At 40.2% G+C, this 23,028-nt stretch overlaps 1 protein-coding gene across 4 annotated transcripts in view; it reads right to left on the reverse strand.

Moving 5' to 3' along the window:
- Positions 1–23,028, reverse strand: part of MIX23 (mitochondrial matrix import factor 23) — a 438,171-nt gene that overhangs the window by 274,362 nt on the left and 140,781 nt on the right. The window lies entirely within an intron of this gene.

The following is a 23,028-nucleotide window of genomic DNA, read 5'->3' on the forward strand; positions in this document are numbered from 1 at the left end:
TGAAGGTGTCTCAGAACGAAGAATCTACAGCAAGCAGTACCTGGCATTCAGGCTCTGATGATCCAGCTTGGCTCAGAGGAGGAATCGTAGTGGATGTAATAGTCTTGGATGGCTCTGGAACTGGCTGGGTCAGAGCCAAAAACAATTTAGCCAGCACCACAGACTTCAAAAGTCTGCGCACTACCTTGTCCACGTCATTGTCCAATAAGCTCCTAGAGGGCCTGGAGGAGAGGGTTGGTGAATGAGATCTCTCCAATATGGGAGATCTCAAGGTAGGGGAGACCGGCAACAGATCAGTGGACAGACTCCAAAAAATAGTCTCTTTCAGCTCTGAAGGCTGTGGAGCCAAAGGACTACACTTGTCCAAATCTATGATCGATCTCTGTTCCAAGGGCTATGGAGCCAAGGAGGTCGATGCATCAGAAGTCTTAGCCAATTTTTGAGGCGGCTCTGAATGAGCCGAAGAAGCAAGAGATGGTCGTTTTGTAGTAGTCACTTTTAGAGGAAGGGGAACTACTAGAAGAATTAGTGCTCTGTACAGCCTCATCAAAGGAAGGTTTCAGGAGCCCTTTGAGAATCAGCTTGTTCTTTCTTTCCTGCAAGACACGGGAGCTGAAAGAATGACAGAATGTGCACGTCTCTTGGAGGTGAATGGCCCCCAAACAAAAAACACAAATGTTATGCCCATCAGTGATGGACATTCTGAGAACATTTCTGACATTTCTTAAAACCCGAAGGCTTAGGTTCCTTCTCTCTACTTTCCTTTGACATTTTTAGAGGGAAACAGCACTAATAAAACAGTAAAGATTAAAACATACCTCTACAAGAAAACTCACACAAGCAAAAAATATTTAAAAGTTTAGATAAACACTATAATAATACAGCACATCTAATAAGACAACAAGGTGAACAGCTCTGCCCTCTTAAGTTAAACGGGCACTAGGCTCGCTAACTTAAATGGACCTAGTAAAGCTGTAAAGGAGAGAAACACAGAACAAGTAACTGGCTCTCTAACTAAAATGAGCTAATACACACAGAAAGGGAATACAGACTAACATTCTACTGAACCACTAACTACACCACTACAAAAAAATGACATGAAAATTACAAAAGGGCCATGCAACTAACGACGGCCACACAAGCACACAACAGTAAGAGTAAACAGCACTCGTAACTACAGCACACAGTTAAACTACGGAACAACCACTAACTAAACTACTAATAAATATTAATCTTAAATAAAGGGAAAAATATAAGGTTTTTAAAGCCCTTTGCCATGGCCAAGGAGAAAGCAAACGAACTCAAAGCGGCAAATAAGATCTGGGGAATTACAACACTACATGATGGGATACCTATTCTGCAACAAACCAAGTTAGAGACTTCGAGCTAGTGTATTCGGCAGCGTTGGAGCCAAGGATCATCTCCGAACCCATCCAGCAAGAATGAAGGCGAGATAGGACAACATAACATCCTACATTTGTCTATTTCTGCCACATGTTCAATGGACTCTGTAAACAGTGTAAATAATCCACTAACTTAGGCCATCAATATTGACCTTTCATCTCTTGGTTTGAATTCACCTCTCCTTAACCATTCCTGCAATCAATCCTGATCAACATGAGTTTCTTCCAGAAGTTTTCTATACTTGCAACTATATTTATGCATTTTCCACATTTCTTGCCTCATCATCCGTTCCTTCACCATATATTTTTTTCTTTTGCACATTCGGTTGTTGCCCAATTTTTATCTACTTCTGGTGTGATTTCCATTCCTGCACCATAGATAGTTGTCAGATTTATTCTCCTCATGTTTCAAAACTTTCATTACGTTTGGGGCCTTGTGAAGTCAGCAGATGTGTGTGTAGTCCCATGATTGCAGATCTATACATGTAACTGATTTCAAGGCGGCCCATCTCTCCTTTGGAACGGGGAATATACATACTATTGGCAAAAAATATTTACGATAGCAGGATAAAGGTTGGTAAGACAAAAATAAATATAAAATAAATGAAGAAATACCAAACCAACAGGCTAAAATCCAGGAACTTTAATAGATGTATCCAAAAGAGTGGTAAGCGCTTTCACGGTGACCACACCATGAAGCGGTGTGGTCACAGTGAACGCGCTTACCACTCTTTTGGATACATCTATTGAAGTTCCTGGATAAAGCCTGTTGGTTTGGTATTTCTTCATTTATTTTAATATATAATCTTGGCATGCTCTGATTTTTATAAATCATCCTCCTTGTTTCCTGTCTAATCTATCCAACACGTTTTGGGGCCAGTCAATCATTCCAAAACTAAATTAGGACAGAAAGAGCAAATTGGTTTATAGCTTGAATTTTGTTGCTAGGTGTCAATGCTGTTTTTAGGATTCATTTAAGTTTTCTAAAGTATTCCTTACTAAGTTTTATTTGCATTTGTCCATGTTTTATTGTGAACCCGTCATCACTTCCCACTCTTGCTCAAGTTCTTTTATATCTCATTCTTGTCCCAAACTGATGTTCTCTTGGTGCTGCAGTGTTCCTGCTTTAAAGGTTGCTTTTGCACATTTATCAAGACCAAATGACATTCTTGTATCATCTGAAAAAGTTTTGATAATTTGCAGTTGTGTTTTCAGTTCCTCATCTGAGGAGTTATACAGTTTTAAAGCAATGACAAACAGAAGATGGGAAGTCTTTACACTTTGTTTTCTAGGATCCAAATTATAGCCATGTCCAAAACTGTTAAGTAGACAGCTTAATGCGTTAAGGGCAAAACAGAATAGCAGGGGTGACAGAGTCACCCTGAAATATCAACCTTTGAAGTTTTATCCCTGGGATAACCATTTGTCCTTTATCGTGGCTTAATTGCAAAGTAGTCTGCCACTATTTCATGGTCACTGTAATGAAGTCGATCAGTGTAGGGTGTATCTTATACATTTTTAAGCAGTCTTATCCATGAATTTGGGATACTATCAAATGCTTTTCTGTAGTTAATCCATGCCATACTTAGGAAAGGCTGCTGACAACCTGTATGCCCAAATCTCTTACCACTGATTGCTTGCTTATGGTGATATTAATGCCGTAATCTGCAAGGACATCGCCCTTGCTGATGGGGATAATGCATTTTTTCTGCATTGAGTTTTGGCCCATGACTTTGGCACCTGTCATTTGTAGAATGTTGACATTGTTTGAGGACTCAATGACTGCATACAGTTTGCAATTGGCAAACTTTGTCAGCCATAGGCCTTTTGTTTTAGCCTGTACATCCAAGAAGTAGATGACAAACAATAGGGGCTCCAGCACAGATCCCTGTGGAACACCCGCCACTAGTTACCGGTCTGCTGGTGGAAGTAGAGTCACCTATTTTGTCTGCATGCATTCTACCGGTGAGCCAGTTTGCAACCTATCTGACAATACACAGGTTGATCTCCAGCTGGGTGAGTTTATCAATGATGCTTGAGTGGGGAACTGTGTCAAAGGCCTTGGCCAGTTCCAGGTAGGCTATTAGCATGGATATGCCTTTGTCCAGGGATTTGGTGACCATCTCAAAGTCATCCACCAAGTTCAAGAGGCAGGATCTCCCTTTAACGAAGCCAAACTGGGTCGGGTTGAGTGTTTGGAGGTCTCCTATACCTCTGTTGATAAGGTCCATTATTATTCTTTCCGTAGACTTGCAAATTAGGCTGGTCAGGCTTATGGGTCTATACCTCCCAGAGTCTGTGAAGGCTCCTCCTTTAAGTAACAGAATGACTGTTACTGTTTTCCATTCACAGGTACAAAACCAGTGCTTAGACTGTGGTTAAAAAGAGAACCCTGGGGTGCAGCTAGTTCCTGTTTTAAATTCATTTAGAATGCAGCCTGGGATATTATCAGCTCCCACAGAGACTGTGTTTTTGGCTTTGGAGAGAGCATTTACGACCTGCTCCTTGGAGATACTAGGTGAAGGGCAGATGATAGAGATGCTTTGGGGGATATGTGGTGAGGATGGGGGGGGGGGTCACTGAAACTGTCAAGCTAGCAGGTTTGCTGTTTCTGCAGGCTCAATATATGTGATGCCATTAACAACCAGTTCTGGGTTTTTCCTTTAAGATTTCTGATGTAGTTAAAGGCCTTATGGTTATCTTTAGCAAAGGAGGCTAATTTGGACTCACAGTTAGCTTTAGAATGCCTTGCGAGGTGTCTTATTTGCTCGTTTAAGCCAAGGAGGGAATGCTTACAATTCAAAGGCCATTTTTTCCTGCTGTTGGACAGTAATTTCTTTCTCTTGCTGTATAACCTGTTAATGGCGGATGTCCACCAGGCATGTTAATGGCGGATGTCCACCAGGCATGTTAATGGCGGATGTCCACCAGGCATGCTTGCTCTTTTTTGAGGATCCTGTTTTGATCCTATCAGGTACAGCTGAGTCCATACATTTGTATAGATGCTTACTCAAGGCATTAGTGTAAATCCCAGTATAGGTGTTCATGCCATCAGTGATGGCAAGGGCTATGACGGTTTTAATGCTGTCATGTATTAGGTTGTAACTGGCTCTGGAGAAGTTTTTTAGTCTAGCTGCTGCTAATAGTGGGGGGGGGGGGGGTCAGATGTTAATGTTAATTCTAATGAGACAGATTTATGATCAGACCTCACTAAAGAGTGTGGCACACACGGTGGTGCAATGATCACCCATGTTTGTGAGAACCAGATACAGAATATTTGGGCTCCTGTGGGGGTGTCAACCAACTGGTCCAGAGCACTGGAGTTGAAGTCCAAGAACATTTGGGCCAGTATGTTAGTACATGTATAACCTACCCACTCTATGGATGGATAGTTAAAGTCACCTGAAATCAGGGTGTTTGGTTGTATCTTGAGCGAGTCAAGTAGATCAAAGTATACAGTGTGGGTACCCTGGTTCATGAAGGGGGGTCCTATAACTGGCAATAACTTGGTGACGGATCTTACCTATAGTCAGCTGGAGCTGGATTAGTTCAAGGGAATCATTTTGTTTAACCAGTCTAAGGGTGTATTTATCTTTGATTAATATTGATACTCTACCTCCTTCAGTTCTCGCAATTCCAATTTGTGGGTTGAATGTGTGGAAGGCATTATAGCCTAGTATGGCGAGGGTGCTTTCCATGGCCTTAAACCAAGTCTCTGTGACTATATAGATGTCAGTATCTTCTAAGGTGAGAGCAGTCTTCGGTTTAGACTCCTAGCATTTAGCAGCATAACTTTGAGGATGCTTTTTAAAGATATTTTAAGTCAGGAATTTTGTTGTGGTGACATTGCATAAAAGAGGCACTATGGGAGAGGCAAGAGCCTTAGCCAGTAACCAAAATCCCAGAGGTGACAGATGAAGATCATCTCTGGTAAAGCAGTATGGTCTATCGACCATGTCATCCCAGGCTGACAGATACTTGATCCCCTTAGAATGACAACAGAAATTAAGCCAATTGTCGAAGTCTATCATTTTTTGGTTTATATTGTGGTATCATCTTAGTACGCTGCTCAAAGCTAGGGATATACCTGCCCGAGACACATTCAGAGAGCTCAGCCATGTCTCTCTTCATATAATCCAGCGAGGTACGTCTCAAGTCATTCACACCAAAATGAACTATGACTGAGTCATAACAGTTCTTGTTGTGGAGAGACTTTAGTGCATATGTGATCTGATGGATCCTGGCACCCAACAGTTGACCAAAAACTTCTCCCTGTCCAGCCTGGTGAGTGGGACATCTGTGCGTCTCACTACAGAGTCACCTATGACCACAAAACTTGGTTTAGATGCACTTTGCCTTAGGGGCTTGCTTGGCAAGACACTTGTGCTTGTGGTTGTGTATGTACTGGATACTGTAGGTACTGTATTAGGTGTAGCATGTTTGTGTTTCAGAAGTCTCTGGTGTTTAGGTAAATTTCTGGCGAGTACCTCAGTGTATGTTGGTTTGCGTGTTGAGAGGATGGTTTGTGCAGGAGGTGTAGTATGTGGGCTGACAACCTATTCAGTGTCACTTTTCTGTGAACGACAGAGCAAGGATTCCAAATTCTTAGTGTATATGCATCTCTCACAAATTGAGCTTGGGTAGTTTAGGAGTAGTGGGTTGTCAGTGTACATGAGGCAGTTGCTACAGTGCTCAGAATACCCATGTCAATCAGGCTGGCAGAAGAAATGGAGAACTGACCATCCATAATACTAGGTGTAAATTTGAATACTTTAATGAGGAAGGATGTGGTTTAATTGGGGGTGTAATGCTGGGTCTATATTATTGGGGCTCTCAAGAGTATGAGACAATTAGGGATTAGGAGACTTAAGTTAAAGTGGTAAATGCTGTAGAAAGCACAGTTGAGGTGTTCTCCAAGCAGCCAAGCACAATTTAAGGGACTCTTCAGTTGGAGCACGAGCAGCTTCTAAGGGAAAATAAATCTACTTTAGCTTTTGTATTTATAACTGCCAATGGTTACCTCCAATGCATGGTGCTGCACAAAGCACAAAGGTGCACTAAATGCAAACAGATGCTTCGGATTGTTCAGATGAAGATAGCAGAACAGTGGATGGTCACCAAACTCTGTGGAGCTGTGCTAAAACAGGGGCAAACCCATGCAAACATGGGGCTTGTGTAGCAACTGTAAGAACCCTTTTTTAAAACAAGTTAAGCAAATTTAAAACAAGCTGGCCAATGGAAATGCTCAATACTGAGCCTTATTCGAACAACCTCCAACTCGGATGGGTTCTTTGCTACACTCCTCTGCCACAAGGGTTCTGGGGGCCCTTTTAATGTAAGATGGCTGGCTTTGATGCTCAGATAATGCCAAGCAGTCTAGATTCAGCAAATCTGAATGTAGCCTATGCTACAAAATACACAAGTACTAGAAAAAAAACAAAGTACAGGACAGGAAAAACAGTCTCAAATAGCAAAGCAGCTAAAACAAACAAAAAAAGTTTAAATTAGGTGGCAGTTCAGTATTACACAGTTTAGAAGTGCAGTACAGTGAATAAAAGTACTTATTTTTCTGTAGATTTCAAAGTATGCCTTGGATTTCATTTGGATTCACTCCAGTGATCAGACAGAGTACACCAATCCTAGAGCACAGGATCATAGGAAGTTACTAAGCTAATGGCCAGAGGGCCCTTACAAGCCTAGCCAGATTTACCCTTGTTACCACAATCAGCACCTATTGCCTCTGTCCAACATGGACACAAGTGGAACCCTGGGGGTGAATTTACAGTTACCCATCCAACTGTCCAGACTGCGTTTGAAGAGGGCCAATGACGTGCTCTGCTTGACAAAGTGGGAGTCTATTCCAAAGGCATGGTAAACTCTGGGAGAAAAATATGTCCCTCCAGCAGATTCTACTGATGTCACATACCACATTTAGGTCCACAGAGCGAGTAACCCATTTATCATTCGACTTCCAGATGTGCAGCATTTCCAATAAAGTAGGGTCAGAGATCACCCTATAAGCAAGGCAGAAATCACCTGTGAGTAGTCTATATGAAACAGAATAAAGTGACAGTGATTTCAGCTGATACACATAGGACAGCTGCTGAAGACCTTGAATTTTCTTTGTGAGGAACCTTTGTGATCTCCCCAATTCTGCAGGTGCTTTGAAAGGTACATACCAAAAGGGGCATTGTATTCAATAATTGGCCTAATGAGTTAAGAGAACAGGGAGGTGATGACTTCTTTTTTCGAGGCAATACCCTTACCTGTGAAATGAGCCATATAGAATGGCCTTCTTACCACTGTGGAAACATGGAGATCAAAGGCAATGTTGCTGTCATCCTGAATGCCCAGATCTCTCACCACTTAGTGCATACTTACGGTATTGCCACTGCTCTGGTAATTTGCAGGAACATCGCTCTTCAAAAGGGCTGATAATACATTTTTTGCATCGAGTTTGAGGCCATGACTTTGGCACCAATCATTTGTTTGTGTAAGACCTTTGCCCGTGCTGTGGTAATTTGCAGGAACATCGCTCTTATCAAAATGGATGATAATACATTTTTTTGCATTGAGTTTGAGGCTACGACTTTGGCACCAATGATTTGTGTAAGACATTCTTGAAGGATGCTGACATAGTATGGAGATTCTATGACCACACCCAATTTGCAGTCATCAGCAAACCTTGTCAGCCACAGTCTTTTGGTTTTAGCTTGTAGTTCAGGGAAATAGATTCCGAACAATAGAGGTCCCAGGACTGATCCCTGTGGAACACCACTAGTTATGGGTCTGCTGTTGCTGGAGGCGAGTTTCCCTATTTTGACTGTATGTGTTCTATCAGTGAGCCAGTTTGCAACTCACCTTACGATATATGGGTTGATATCTAGCTGGGAGAGTTTGTCAATGATAGTGTCAAATGCCTTGGCTAGGTCTAGGCAGGCTGCATGCACAGATTTCCCCTCGTCCAGGGCCCTGGTGACTGTCTCGAAGAAGTCCACTAGGTTTAACAGGCATGATGATCTCCCCTTGACAAACCCAAACTGGGTGGGATCTAGTATTTGGAGATTACCTACATCTTTGTTGATAAGGTCCATGATGATTCTCTCCAGAGCCTTGCAGACAAGGCTAGTCAGGTTAATAGGTCTGTAGTTCCCGGGGGTCAGCAGAAATGCCACCTTTGTGCAAAGGGATAATGGTGGTGGTTTTCCATTCAGCTGGAACAAAGGCTTAGACTGTGATTAAAAAGAGTACCCAATGGTGACGCTGACTCTTGTTTGAGCCCATGTAGGATGAAGCCTTGGATGTTACCAGGTCCCATTGATGCTGTGTTTTTGGCCTTAGAGAGGGTGTTTACAACCTGCACTTTAGAGATACAAGGTAGAGGACAGGTGGTAGGGATGTCATGAGGTATGTGTGGTGGGAACAGAAGAGTAAAGTTTACACCAAACCTGTCAGCTAGCAGGTTAGCTATATCCACCAGCTCAGTATACATGTTACCATTAACTACCAGTTTGGCGCAAATCTGGGTCTTACCTTTTAGGTTAGGGATGTAAAGAATGCCTTATGGTTGTCCTTTGTTAAGGAAGCTAACTTGGATTCTAAGTTTGCTTTGGAGGACTTCACAAGATGTCTTATTTGCTTATTTAAGCTGAGGAGGGAGTGCCTTCACTTTAGAGCCTGCTCCTTCTTACTCTTAAGACAGCAGTTTCTTTTATTGTAAAACCCGTTAATGGCAGCTGTTTGTCCACCAGGCAAGTTTGCTCTTCCTATAAACTGATTTTTAGTACCCCACAATGCAGTGTTTGGCTTTAGACTATTCATCATGCAGGCATCTTACCGATAGAGCTCCTGTCACAGCATTTACTTTACAAGTGTTTCCAGACATGCCTTGCTTTCTTTCAGTCACTCAGGATTAATTAGTATTTGTTGCTGTTCGATATCTACTTAAAAGACAAACGGGGATAATCTCACAGAAATGTCTTCCTAATTGACTTTTACTGTTTTTTTTTCTTTCCAAAGTGGATAATTTTGCTACTTTTGTTAATCCCGGAGTCGTAGCCTTACAGTTCTTCTCCCCTCCACTACACACTTCCTTTTCCTAGCTATCAAAGTGCAAAAGGTAATTTGAGCTGTTTCCTGCTGTGATTGATAGCTCATGTACTGTTGCCTTCTACTTGCCTTGTCCCACTGCAAGTAGAGCACTTATTTCTCTACCAACACAGCTTAGACATTATCCTCTCTTTCTGTCCTCAGGTTTTATTCTACACTCACTACTAGTTTAACACATTCTTTGGCATCTAATAACTTCCTAACTTCAAATTATTTATGAAAGCCAAATCCTAAAATCACGGTGCGACAAAGGTTCTCAAAATCAGGAACGTTTTTTTTTAAATATCCCGTAGCGCTACGATTTTAAAAAAAAAGTTTCTCATAAACATGCATTTTCTACACTACCAAACTAAGAAACTAATGCCTGACACTGATTGACTGTAATGCTCTGTAATTTACCTAAAAAAAAAAATATATAAGGGACAGGACAAACGTATGATTTAAAAAATCAGTGACATTTGGTGTTGGGCTATTTACCTGTTACTGTACTATAGTCTGTATTCACTCACTGCAATTTGTCTGCTGCGACTTGAAGCTTTATTCAAGTTAACTTTTACACCTAGAAATTATCACCAATACATCAGCTATGACTTTTTTTTTCCCCACAATGCCTAACTCAGTAGTAACCAAGTATTCAGGGCCCCATTAACTGTTTTGATAGATCCCAGTCTTCAGTTTTTCATTTTCTATTCACATCCTGTGCATTCCTTTTTATAAATCTATCCCACAACTGAGGATTTATTTGGTTTATCAAAATATGCATGTTCTACTACATTCCCTTTTTAATTCAAGGAAACCACTATAATACCATAACTGTTAGTAACCACTTCTACTTATTGTTTGTCATGCATTTTTGGACAGTAAACCATAGCATGATCAAAGAAAGAAAGTGCAATGAAGAGACCTATTAGTATGTCTCGGTGTGCTTTAACCAGACGGCTGTTGGTTTTACCCCACACAAGCAATTGCTGTAAAGTACACTGGTTTTCCATCTGCAGTTTGTGACTGACTGTGTGGACTTGCATCTGGCATCTGATCAGAAGACTGTAGGTTCAAGCCCTGGCATGCTTATCAGCACAATTTTCTAGTAGTTCATGTGGCCCAATGGATAAAGCAATTGACTCTGGTCGAGCATGTGGCCTAGTGGAAAAGGCATCTGACTCTGGTCACACATGTGGCCTAATGGATAAGGTATCTGACTGGTTGTACATGTAGCCTAATGGATCAGGTATCGGACTCTGGATCAGAATTCAATTCAACTCATACACTTGTAAGAACAGACTGTATAACACCAGTACTTTTTAACTAATCGCTTCATTTAGTGCAGTCCATCCCAGGTATGCTTTATGTGCATCAGAAAGTAAACCAATTAAGTTAGATCACACCATTGCAGACAAAAAGATAAACAGATCTGCAACTTCACCCTTCTCTGTCCACCACAAGGTCTTCAGTATAGTTATAACCCCCATCCTTATTTCACTTTTTCTACCTACCTACTTTTAATCAACATTAGCCATGATGGTCCAATATCTTATCTAATACATCAAAGGCATGTGCACATTAATAACAATCATGTGACTATACCATGTACGCATGTATTAGTTCTGTAGCCATCAGAAATAGACTTACTCTTATCTGGAGTACTAAATGTGCATAAACTGAACACTAAAATGTATAGCATTGTTTCTTTCAGAAAACAGTAATTACTCCTAACAGGCAGTATAAATAACACTCTTACTCAACAAAACGGTAGTGGAGTACTTGGACAGCTGGGTTGATAAATTCTTCTCCTTTCATCATCATGTGGTAATTGAAGTCAGGAAATCCCTCTGCACATTTTATTCCATAAGCCATTTCATCTATTAAGAGACAATTATCCCCCTATATTCAGGGCTGAGCAGACCCATCACAGAGCATTTCACTTGGCATATCCACAAACCTGAAAAAACCCAGAAGTTCTCGACTATAAAGAACATTGGTATTAAGAACTTTAGCATCAGGACAGGCTGAAGCCCTATCCCTGTACCCTGGTGTCTTACAGAACCTTGGGGGGCAATCTGTGCCTCACTTACCATGCCACTAGAAGTTGTCCTTTACATCCTATATCTCAGTATTATAAACAGCACATCTAACTAGAAACAGAGACCAGACCTAAACCTTCACCAGCAGATACACAGAATACAATAGAGAAGTGGACTCATCTAGCACCTACCCCTTCTCTGGCATATATTCTGTTTTTAGAAGTTTTCCTACATTTGCACATATTTTTAATTTGGGAACGCTCCTCAAGGTTTGTGAACTTATTTCCAAGGATTCCTGATACTGCAGGAATTCTGTCTTTTGTTGTAAAGCATTTGTCACTGCACTTGAGCTCAAAACCAGTAAGTTTTAAATTAACAGGGTTTTATTATGCACTCTAGTGAGAGCAGAAGGATTATTCAACCAAATGGCAGTTGCCTGTGCTTTGTACATACCCAAACCTCTCCAGTTTAAAATCCTGTATAGGAAACAGTTTGCATGGTTTCCAACTGTTCACAGATGCTCGAAGAGCTGCCAGTTTATACAGAGGACAACACCACTGCAGGTCTTCATACAGTATACTACTAAACACTCTCACATAGACCTTTAAGCGACGCTCCCCTACTCCTCCCATCTACTAAGGATCTGGTATAATGGAGACGTACTTCCATGTTATCTTGGTTTCTGGCCTGGTGGATACGGGCATTCTAAGGCAGCATAGTAACTGCTTCAACCATTTAATTTTAGAACAGACAAACAGTGCATGAGAGATGTAGATAAACAATGTCATTGGAGGCAAAGCAGTCACACACACACACACACACACACACACACACACACACACACACACACACACACACACACACACACACACAAAATATGCAAACCAGTTTGTCAGCATTACACCCAAAATGCTCACTATCAACACTAAGGAACAAAAACCCACATATATGGAGGTACTCAAATGTAATCTATCCAATTTCCAAGACCTTTGAAAAGCATCTCTCAGTGGCCCTGCGCCCACTCAAAGACAGCACCTTACACAACACATAACTCTGAAAAATCATAGTAACCCTGCATCCAAGACTAAGGCCACACAGCCAAACATTCTAGCTATTGGGGATTCCACTGTAAGACATACCGATGTCCCCATTACCAGACTAAACAAGAAGAGATCACAGTGAGCTGTCCGTCTGCAGCCAGGATCCACCAGATCACACATGTACTTAGGTCTTTAAAATACAAGTACCAGTAAGACAATGTCATAGTCCATGTGGGAGTATATGACCCAAGATGCACCTCACTGGACAATATGAAGAGAATGATATGATTGAGCTGTCTGCATACAGCTCGCAGACAGGTAGGAATCTAGCCTTGAGTAGCATCTTTCCTTCACCAATGATAATGCTAAAGTACTATCAAAAATGACAGACTTCAATAACTGGCTAGGATTCCTTTGTCACAACAGGGGAATACAATATCTGTCAGCCTGGGCAGACATGATCAACAAAACAAAATGCTTTGCTAAAGATGGTTTGCACTTTTCATCACTTGGCTTCCGGATACCCCAAAGCTCCCTTTTTAGGCCATGCAAAATTGTTAAACACTCTAACATAGCAAAAATCACTCACAACCACCTAAAGGTATTGTTGCTCAACATCAAAAGTTTAAATTAAAAACTGCACTTCCTGGAAGCACTCTTCATCCTGGAGAACGCAGACATATGTGCAGCCATGGGAACATGGTTCAGAACCATGTAGAGCACCCTAGCTACCAAAGGCTACAATGCCTTTCATACATTTTTATCTCCCCTCAGCTCAGGATAAAACAAAGGGAGGAGATGTCTCAGTTCTCAAAGGAAAAAGTACACTGCTAGACTGGTCCAACAACATGACTCGCTTGAAATGCTCCATACTCAACTAACCATAGATGAAACACCCCCCATTATATTCTTGCTAACTACTGATCCCTTAACACGAGTATGGGAAACCACACCCTCCTACCTCAACCTACTGAAATCTCTAAACATTCAGCCTAACACCATACTTATGGGTGACTTCAACTACCCCTCCAAAAACTAGACTTGTACGACCCATAATTCATTTGCTCAAAGGTTTTTGGACTTTGTCAATGCAAATACAATGGAGCAACTAGTTAGCTCCCCAACCACAGGTACAAATATCCTAGACCTGATACTCATGAACATGGGGGGGGGGGTGATGCTCCCTCCCGTGCATTAACTCCTCCCTTGTAAGATCTGACCATAAAATGATTTTGTTTAGTATTAAAGCTAACCTAGAACTACCAGAAAACTCTAATCCTGTTAAGAGCTATGGTAAGGCCAATTATCTCAAGCTAAGGGATAGCTTATTAAAAATCCAGTCCCCTCCAAACCAGGATTACACTGAGTCCTGCTATATATAAAAGCACAACCAAATTTATAGCTACAAAGACGAGGCAGTACCTGTCCAAGTCAAACCCATGATTACTGGCAAAAATAATCCACCTCTGTGAACCCCCAGCATAAACAGGCTATTCAACAAAAGGGAAAAAAAATCCTCTCCAAAGCCAAGAATGAGCAGACAAAACAGTGCAAACAGGCAGTCACCAGTCTTTAGCCGGTCAAATCTGCCAAAGTAAACTACGAAGCAAAGATATCCTCCCAGGTGAAAGAACCACAAGGCTTTTTAAAATATGTTTGTAACCTCAGGGGAAATGCTTGGCAATATGCAGGAGTTTATCATGAACAGCAATACTTATAGAACATCAAAAGACAGGTTGCAAAACAAGGAAACGGGTTCACCCACACGTACGAGAACAATTATGATACAAAAGTGTGCTTTAGTGCTTTCGTCAAGACTATACTGTAGACTTCTTCAGAAGCAAACACTACAATAAACAAATTGTTTTAAATACCCTCCAAAAAGGCACGTGGAATACAAATATCCCATAAAAAACATTCCATCCCAAACATTTTCATTCATAAAAAATATATATGTGTGTGCTGTATAGGTTCAAAGGTTAGTACTAGGCTAACTGCACTTGCAAGCCATTGTAAGCCTAGCCAATCACCCCTTGTGAGATTCAAACTGTGCACCTTGTGCTTGTAAGGCAAACACCTTAACCATTAGGCCACCCTCCCAATAAACAGCTTTTGCAAGGCTCGAACCCAGGACCCCACACACCATAGACAAATTGACTTACCACTAAGCTATGCCAGATCAAATTAACATCATTTAAAAATAAACTGAAAAATGTAGAATAAATACGTAGAATAAAAACAAAAGAAAAAAATCATTTCATCACACTTCATGGAACAGGAGTTTTAAAATGCTACTGATCAAAACACTCTCATTCAAACCTGGGGGTTATATGCATTCAGTCTAATTTGCCATCTCAATTCCATGTTTTCAAGCAAGACCTTCCATGGCCCCCCCTCTAGGATTTCCTCTTACCATATCAATACCCATAAAGCAAAAACAGTGCCCATAATGTTTTAATATAGGTTTAGCAAGGGAATTGTTTACATTCTGTTTCTTAATGGCCTCCCTGTTGTAAAAGGAAGTAGTAGTCAATAAAAACGACAAAAAATTGTTGACCAAAGAAGAGCCATAAAGACGACAGAGTGGACTATTGAGAATAAGAAAGCAATTATGTATTGTTACTATTATGTAAAAAGCCCAGAATTTCCGGACACAAGATATACAAAACGATTGAGAGGGAAATTAGAGGAAAGAAATACTTCCACAGGAAAAACTGTCATAAGCTTCAAATAAAAATCTGCTTTCATTAATACAACAGATTTTTGAATAACAGTATATAGATCAAGAAACTTTGATCTCTTTGGAAAAAGAAGCCTCTGAGGAAGTGAGAAAATATAAACAAAACCTAGCGATATTTGAAAAATATAAAAAAGAAATACGGGCAGATGTCTATAAGACATCATAGAAAGATAATCCTGTGTGACAGGAAGATTGGTGGATGTTCACCTGGAATCCCAGACTGGTCAGAAGAGATGAAACCCATGTGAAGGACTACCGACATCTGGGAAAAGAGTCTGCAAAGAAAATTAAGTTTTTCAAATAAGGAAAAAAATGTCAGTCTGCAATGAGCAATGACAGAAGCTAGATATTTGTAAACATCCTTGGAGCAGTAGATAACCAAATGGTTAATACAGAGAACTGATAATGTGACTGACACAAAAAATCTGAGGAATTTCCTGAAGCTTTTACTATGGGAATGTGATGGCATGCATCATTTAGGTCTAACATTACTAAAAACTTTCCCAGAGGAATGAGAGGTAACTGACACTAAAGGGTCAACATCTTGAATTTTGGAACTTACACATACAGATTTTGGAAGGAAAGTGCTAGAACTGATCTCCAAGAAGATTGTTTTTTTCTGGTACCAAAAAAAAAAAAAAAAAAAAAAAAACCCACAACCCCCCCCCCCCCCAAACATTCTGGAATACAATCATTTGCCCCTTTGATTTAATTGCCCTGGTTTCTAGGACGCCTACACTAAATACTAAGAATCCAAGGAAAAATGCTTGGTTTGGGTATCATAGCATCAAAACACCAAAGTTTAACCTTTTGTTTTTTTGTTTATAGGTATTTCAATTGACTGACCAGTAGAAGTAATGTCTGCTCCATCAAGAGGTCTTTTCCCCTGGGCACATTCAGCAGCATCCCCCTGCAAGTCTCCATGCCTAAAATGATTCTCCTATGCCTATAATGGACAGGAACAGCCAGAGAGGATGTGGCTAACCCCAGTTCATGACGGCTGAAAGGACTATAATTAAGGAATTCAAAGATGCAAATTAATGGTCTGAGGAACAAATGTTGGTCACTGCAGAGTCACCTACTGTCGAATGAGGTGAAGATGGAGCCTGCAAAGTCAGCAAGTACTCCCTGGTACATTGCTTTTTCTTTCAAGGTACAACGGAAGTCATAATAACAGAAGTATCCATGACCAAAGTGGATTCTTCCAATGTGGGTAAAATCAATGAGCAGTTCAGTCATGAGGTAAATTTAAGATGTCAAACAGTTTACAGAAACGGCACACTTGCACTTTCACATACATTCAATGTCACCAAAACATTGTAATACATCAGCAGTACACAAAATTCTTGTTGGAAATCCCTTCAGAAATAAATTAGTCTGACAGAAATTAATGGCAGGCAAGTTGTCACAGCACAGACACAAGCAGAACTTAACTCCCAGACTTCCCCTGCCCCAAATAAAACATTCCCCCTCACAAATATTTAGTTTAAATACATTAGTTTACATAATCAATACATTTCCCCAAAAATAAGCCACCAACTCAGACTTGGCTAGAAATACTGGTCACTGATAAACTTCTGATATTACAGAAGTACCAGGATTCTTTAAGGACCAGAACTGCTAAAGAAAATAAAATAAATATTTTTTTTCTTCCGTAGATAAAAGAATAGACTAAAATATTACATTTTTCTGTGTGGAAGGGTTCCCCAAAGCGGACTTACCTGCCAGAAAGAAGATGACGTGCTAGCTGCTGGTCTTGTGAAGTTTCTGAGCTACTTCTTTGTGAGGTAGCAAGAAAGTACGGAGATTTTTCCCTCCTCAGAGCTAACTAATCAGCAGTCAGAGTGGAAGTGTGCAAGGGAACCAGACCTTTTGGATGCTATCCCATTGTGTCTTGGGCAAGACACAACCCATAGCCTTAAGGCTCCTGCATCACTGTAAATGATGAACATCTGTACGGATACTTCACCTCCGTTTAGTGCAGCTTAAAAGAGATATTAAATGCTCAGATACTATTTATTTATACTGTCTTAATGTTCATATTTCTCTCCATACCTCTTTGATGTACAATGTTTGCGACTAAATTAGGGTCAATGTTGTTTGTTTTTCATTTATATAAATTTAATATTGCCTATGTCATACATGATAATTTAATAAACATGTTATTGTAAAAAATATCAACAACCAAGCAATATATTACCAAATGAAAGTTTGCATCTGGATGAACAAAAAGCTGCAGACAGCATGCACGTACCTTGAGTGGATACTGAGGTACTGCGAGTGGTTAAAGTGTTGTAAAAATTATTATGACTTAGAAAATCCAATTTAAAACCTAGAATCGAATGAATGCTACAACTATGAATATTAGTTTCTGTTGAGCAGTTTAACATTTACAGCTCTTTAGTATGAAATAATGTTCCAGACATACTAACATTTGTTTTAACTGTGGAACCAGAGTTTGTCTAAAGGTTCAGAATGTAGCTCTCTGACGTCAAAGTATAAACTCCAGAACTCCATTAGGGGGAATAAGTTTTAATTCTTGGGAACTTTCCTCTCTTAGTTCATTATGAAAATATTCAAACCACAGCAATAAAATTAATAAGTATGCCAGCCCTGTAGTAATACTGTAATGCAGCCATGACTATAATCTAGCCAAACAGACCACTGCAGGAGCCATATTGAGAGAAACAGGGTTTGCCTCTCTACACAGGACAGCTGGAGAAATATCTCTCATGACAAGCACACCACCTACAATCCCCAGTGATAATCACACAAGGACAGCTGCAATAAGGGATAGCATTCCTTGTGGAAATGGGTGATAAGCCCTTGCACTGCTCCACTAGATGTCCAAACCTTGGGACCTCATGCTCATGTGTAGGGGGACAGTGCAGTTTTGACTGAAACCCCCTTCTGATGGATGTCTGGATGACATCCCTGCCACTGCCATATGCATGAACCATAACAGAGAACAAATGTGTAACAGCAGCAGTGAAGCATCAATGGTAGTCGTGCGAAGAAGAGGGAAAAAAACAACCAAATAAGATGATTTTACCCGTTTCTGAAATGCAGGCTTCAAAATAAGCAATTTTATTTCCAAGTAAACAAACTACATATGCAAGATAACACACACACACATCATAAATGGAAATTAGAAAGAAAAACAACTCTGTTTCACTGAACAGCTTTGACAGTACCCCATTATACTATATCACACAAATCTCAAGTGCATGTGGATCATTTTTATATAAAAATGCTTGAGATTTTAATCTCAAGTGACACTACAGGCAACTAGCATCATAAGCATACCTTACTGGTCAGAGCAGTGAGCGAGTGAGAGACAGAGACAAACAGTGTATGCGTGGGTCTCATTTCAATTAACTGCCTTTCTGATCTCCCTATTCTTGGACGGACACACACACACACACACACTTTGTAGCAACATTATATACCTACAGTGGATATAAAAAGTTTACCCACCCCTGTTAAAATGCCAGGTTTTTGTAATATAAAAAAAAAATGAGACCACAATAAATAATTTCAAAACTTTTCCCACCTTTAATGTGACCTATTACCTCTACAATTAAATTGAAAAACAAACCAATCTGTTAGGAGAAAAATATAAAAAATAAAAAAAACGTACAATACGCGGGTTGCATAAGTGTGCACACCCTTAAACTAATACTTTGTTGAAGCACCTTTTGATTTAATTACAGCATTCAGTCTTCTTGGTAGGAGTCTCAGCATGGCACATCTTGATTTGGCAATTTTTCCCACTGTCCTTACAAAAGTGCTCCAAATCTGTCAGATTGCGAGGGCATTTCTTGTGCACAGCCCTCTTCAGGTCACCCCACATATTTTCTATTGGATTTAGGTCTGGGTTCTGGCTGGGCCATTCCAAAACTTTAATTTTCTTCTGGTGAAGCCATTCTTTTGTTGATTTGGAAGTATGCTTGGGGTCATTGTGACTGGTATTTGGAACATAATTCCCTCCAACTTGATTAAAGCCCCAGTTCCAGCTGAAGAAAAGCAACCCCAAAGCAGGATACTGCCACCACCATGCTTCACCACAGGGATGGTCTTTAGGTGATGCAGTGTTGTTTTTGTGCTAAACGTACCTTTTGGAATTGTGGCCAAAAAGTTCGGCATTGGTCTCATCAGACCATAACACATTTTCCCACATGCTTTTGGGAGACTTGATGTAATGTTTTGCAAATTTTAGCCAGGCCTGGATGTTTTTCTATGCAAGAAAAGGCTTCCGCCTTGCAACCCTACCCCACAGTCCAGAAATATGGAGAATATGGGAGATTGTCGTCACATGTAGTACACAATCAGTACATCCCATAAATTCCTGCATCTCCTTCAGTGTTGCTGTAGGTCTCTTGGCAGCCTCTCACACCAGTTTTCATCTCGTCTTTTCATAAATTTTGGAGGGACATCCAGTTCTTTGCAATTTCACTGGTGTACCATATTTTCGCCACTTTTTGATGACTTGTCTTCGCTGCGTTCCATGGTATATCATGCTGTGGAATTTTTTTGTACCCTTCTGACTGACACCTTTCAACAATGAGATCCCTTTGATGCTTTGTAAGCTCTCTGTGAACCACGGCTTTTGTTGTAGTAGACAACTGAGTAAATGTCAGGAAAATCCAACTAGGACAGCTGAACTTTATTTGGGCTTAATCAGTGTCTTTAACTGATGGCAGGTATGCACCCAAGACAACTGAATGCTGTAATTAAATCAAAAGGTGCTTCAACAAAGTATTAGTTTAAGGGTGTGCACACTTACGCAACTAGCGTATTGTACATTTATTTTTTTTCTCCTAAAAGATTTGTTTTTCAATTGAATTGCAGAGGTTATAGGTCACATTAAAAGTGGGAAAAGTTTTGAAATGATTTATTGTGGTCTCATTTTTTATATCACAAAAACCTAGCATTTTAACAAGGGTGTGTAAACTTTTTATATTCACTGTAGATTACAACGCAACTTTTATAACAAAAGAATCTGACAGAGTGAGTATTTTGCACAGCAAGAGGCTGTAAGATACCAGCTGTTTAAAATGGTAACTGTGAATGAATGGCCAAAAGATTGGACTCAGAAGTAAGATATCGCCATTTCTTGGAATATTCCCTTTTCTTTGCGGATCTTGGAGTTGGTTAAGTTGGGGGGGGGGGACTTGACCCCCCCCCCAGCAAAAAAGTTTAAGGAGAACAATTTTCGAGATTCGCTCTTCTCCTGTGCTTTCAGTCTTTTTTTTTTTTTGGCCTGTCGGCACTCAACTTTTTGAGTGCCAATATTATATTAGGGAGCCGCTTAAAACACTTGCTTTACAAATAAAAAACATAAATCACTGCTACATTACAACACTTAAAGGATAATTCTATTACACTTGTACAGCAAACATAATTTGAAATATACAATGCTTTCAAATGTGTGCTGCGCTTCATGTTTACCAACAGCAGTTTAGCATGATTTTAGGCAGAAACTTATTAGCCTGGTAGTAGCAAAGTTTTATAAACCAAGTCTGAGAAACATACTTAAAGATAATCTAGGAAAACTGTGGAGACTTTTTTCTTTTCACTTGTCTCCTTCCACCACCAGATAATGTAATTAAAAAAAGCACAGATGATTTTGTAGGAAAGCAGCTTAAACCTCTTTTTTTTTCTTTCTTTCACCCAATACCTCATGGCTGCCATCAGTCCTCAGTTCTCAATGGACTCATTTGTGCATTCTTACGGGGGCAATGAAATCCTGTCATGTCCCTTTCAATATGCTAGCCCTTTCTTTTCAAATGTTCTTTCTGAGCATTGTAATGAGACTGCTGCCCCACCTTTGAAGGACTAGAGCCAGGAGGTACATTTCCATAACCATGGGTGGGGAGAAAAAAATATGTAGCCCTAGGGAAGGAGAACCTAACTGAGAAACTGCATATAATGATGTCATGCACCATCACTGCACAGGACATCAGCTTTACCCAATTCAGCCTAACATCTGCTAACTTGTCTGTAGTCACGAAAGCACTATTAGTGTCCAAAGGGTGAGTCATGACTACATGCACCTCCACCTGTGGAAGCTGAAGGAGAGCAGGCCATAGTTGCTCAATCCTCCCTCCCTCCACTTGGCTCCTCCAAAACAGGATGCTAAATGAACGTAGGACATGGAGACACTTTCCTTCTACACTGTGAAGCCACACAAGGCTATGCAAAATGAATCCTACAAAAATCACAATTCAAACAGTATAGCAAGCTCACCTTAATCAAGCTGAAATATACAGTACAAAATGAGGATTACTCCAATGTAAATCACTATCATGTCCCCTTCCTGCTAAAATACCAATTTCTGAAAAACAGCAAATTTGTAAATAGTTCACAATTTACACTTTATTACAAATACATGTAGCTTTGTTCCCATCCAAACGCAAATGCGCTTTAAGCTACAGCTTTAGGAATGCAATTGGTACAGCTTGTAGACTTTCATGACCAACACAGTACAAATGGTGAAAATCAGCAAGTTCAGATGCATCAAGATGGTGTGCAAAAGTGTGAGGCAATCCCACCATAGAGCTCCTGTGAACTACTGCACCAAGGTGAAATGCAGTTATGTCATGCCTGAGACAGAGAGCACTTACTACTGCACATATACAATGGTTTGTTGTCCTTAGCTAGCACCTTAACATTTAAGAACAAATTTGTTTACTACCCCCTAAAGCAACAAATTAATCTAAAGGCATTCACATTTACATTTATGCATTTTACTTTATCCTTTACACTGCTGTAGGGAAACTGGACCCTCTCCCATTAAAGGGCACAAGGCACTGGAGTTTGTTTTGGACATGGAAATGGTCTACCACAGAACACACTTGTACTATTACTCATACACCATATGCATACTTCAGACTATTTGGAAGACTGCCAAATTAACCTACCACATGTCTTTGGGAGGTGAAAAGAAACTGAAACACCCACAGAAAACTTATATGGACACAGAGGGGACATGGACAAGGCTTTCCGTAGAGAACCTGTGGCTGTAAGCTTCACCCCTTTGCCAGATGCTCTTCATAATTACTCTACCAAAAGCATACCCTCCTACACAAGTATGGTTAAATGTCCATGTGTCACACATCAAACAAAAACTAATGTGAACCAACCTCTAATCAAACAAAAAATGGTCAACATTTTTCTAAATATAAGGTTTTCCAATTCTTAATAGCACAGGCACAATCAGCACCAGAAACTGGAGTCCTCAACATTACCATGATCTTAAACACTACAGCTCAAACAGTGGAAGGACTCAGTCAGCAAATCAGCAGCAAAATAAAAATGCCTCATTACTTATATTATAATTCTCTGAAAACACAAACTCCTCTGTGTCTTTTGTGCACGCCTGACACTACCATTTTGAAACTTATCCAAACATGCACTTCTGGAAGTTCTGTTTTGCAAACTCTTCCAGAGTAATGGATCCCTTCTCGTTAAAGCCTAAAAGTAAAGCATGTTAAGTGCTTCAAAACAGTTGTCTGCTTCAACATGTATGGTATAACATAGTCCTTAATCTCTACAGTTTTTCAAGAATATCGGTCATTTTCTTTGGCGTGTTTAATTACCAACTGCAAATACTGCACAATATAATCCCTTAAACAATGACTTCATAATCTCTATGCAACATCAGCATTCCTATGAGAAGAGTGAAGATCTTCAATTTAACTCATCGTGGCACC

Source organism: Protopterus annectens, chromosome 5.part0 (assembly GCF_019279795.1).
Source record: "Protopterus annectens isolate FY-2018-M chromosome 5.part0, PAN1.0, whole genome shotgun sequence".
NCBI lineage: Eukaryota > Metazoa > Chordata > Ceratodontiformes > Protopteridae > Protopterus > Protopterus annectens.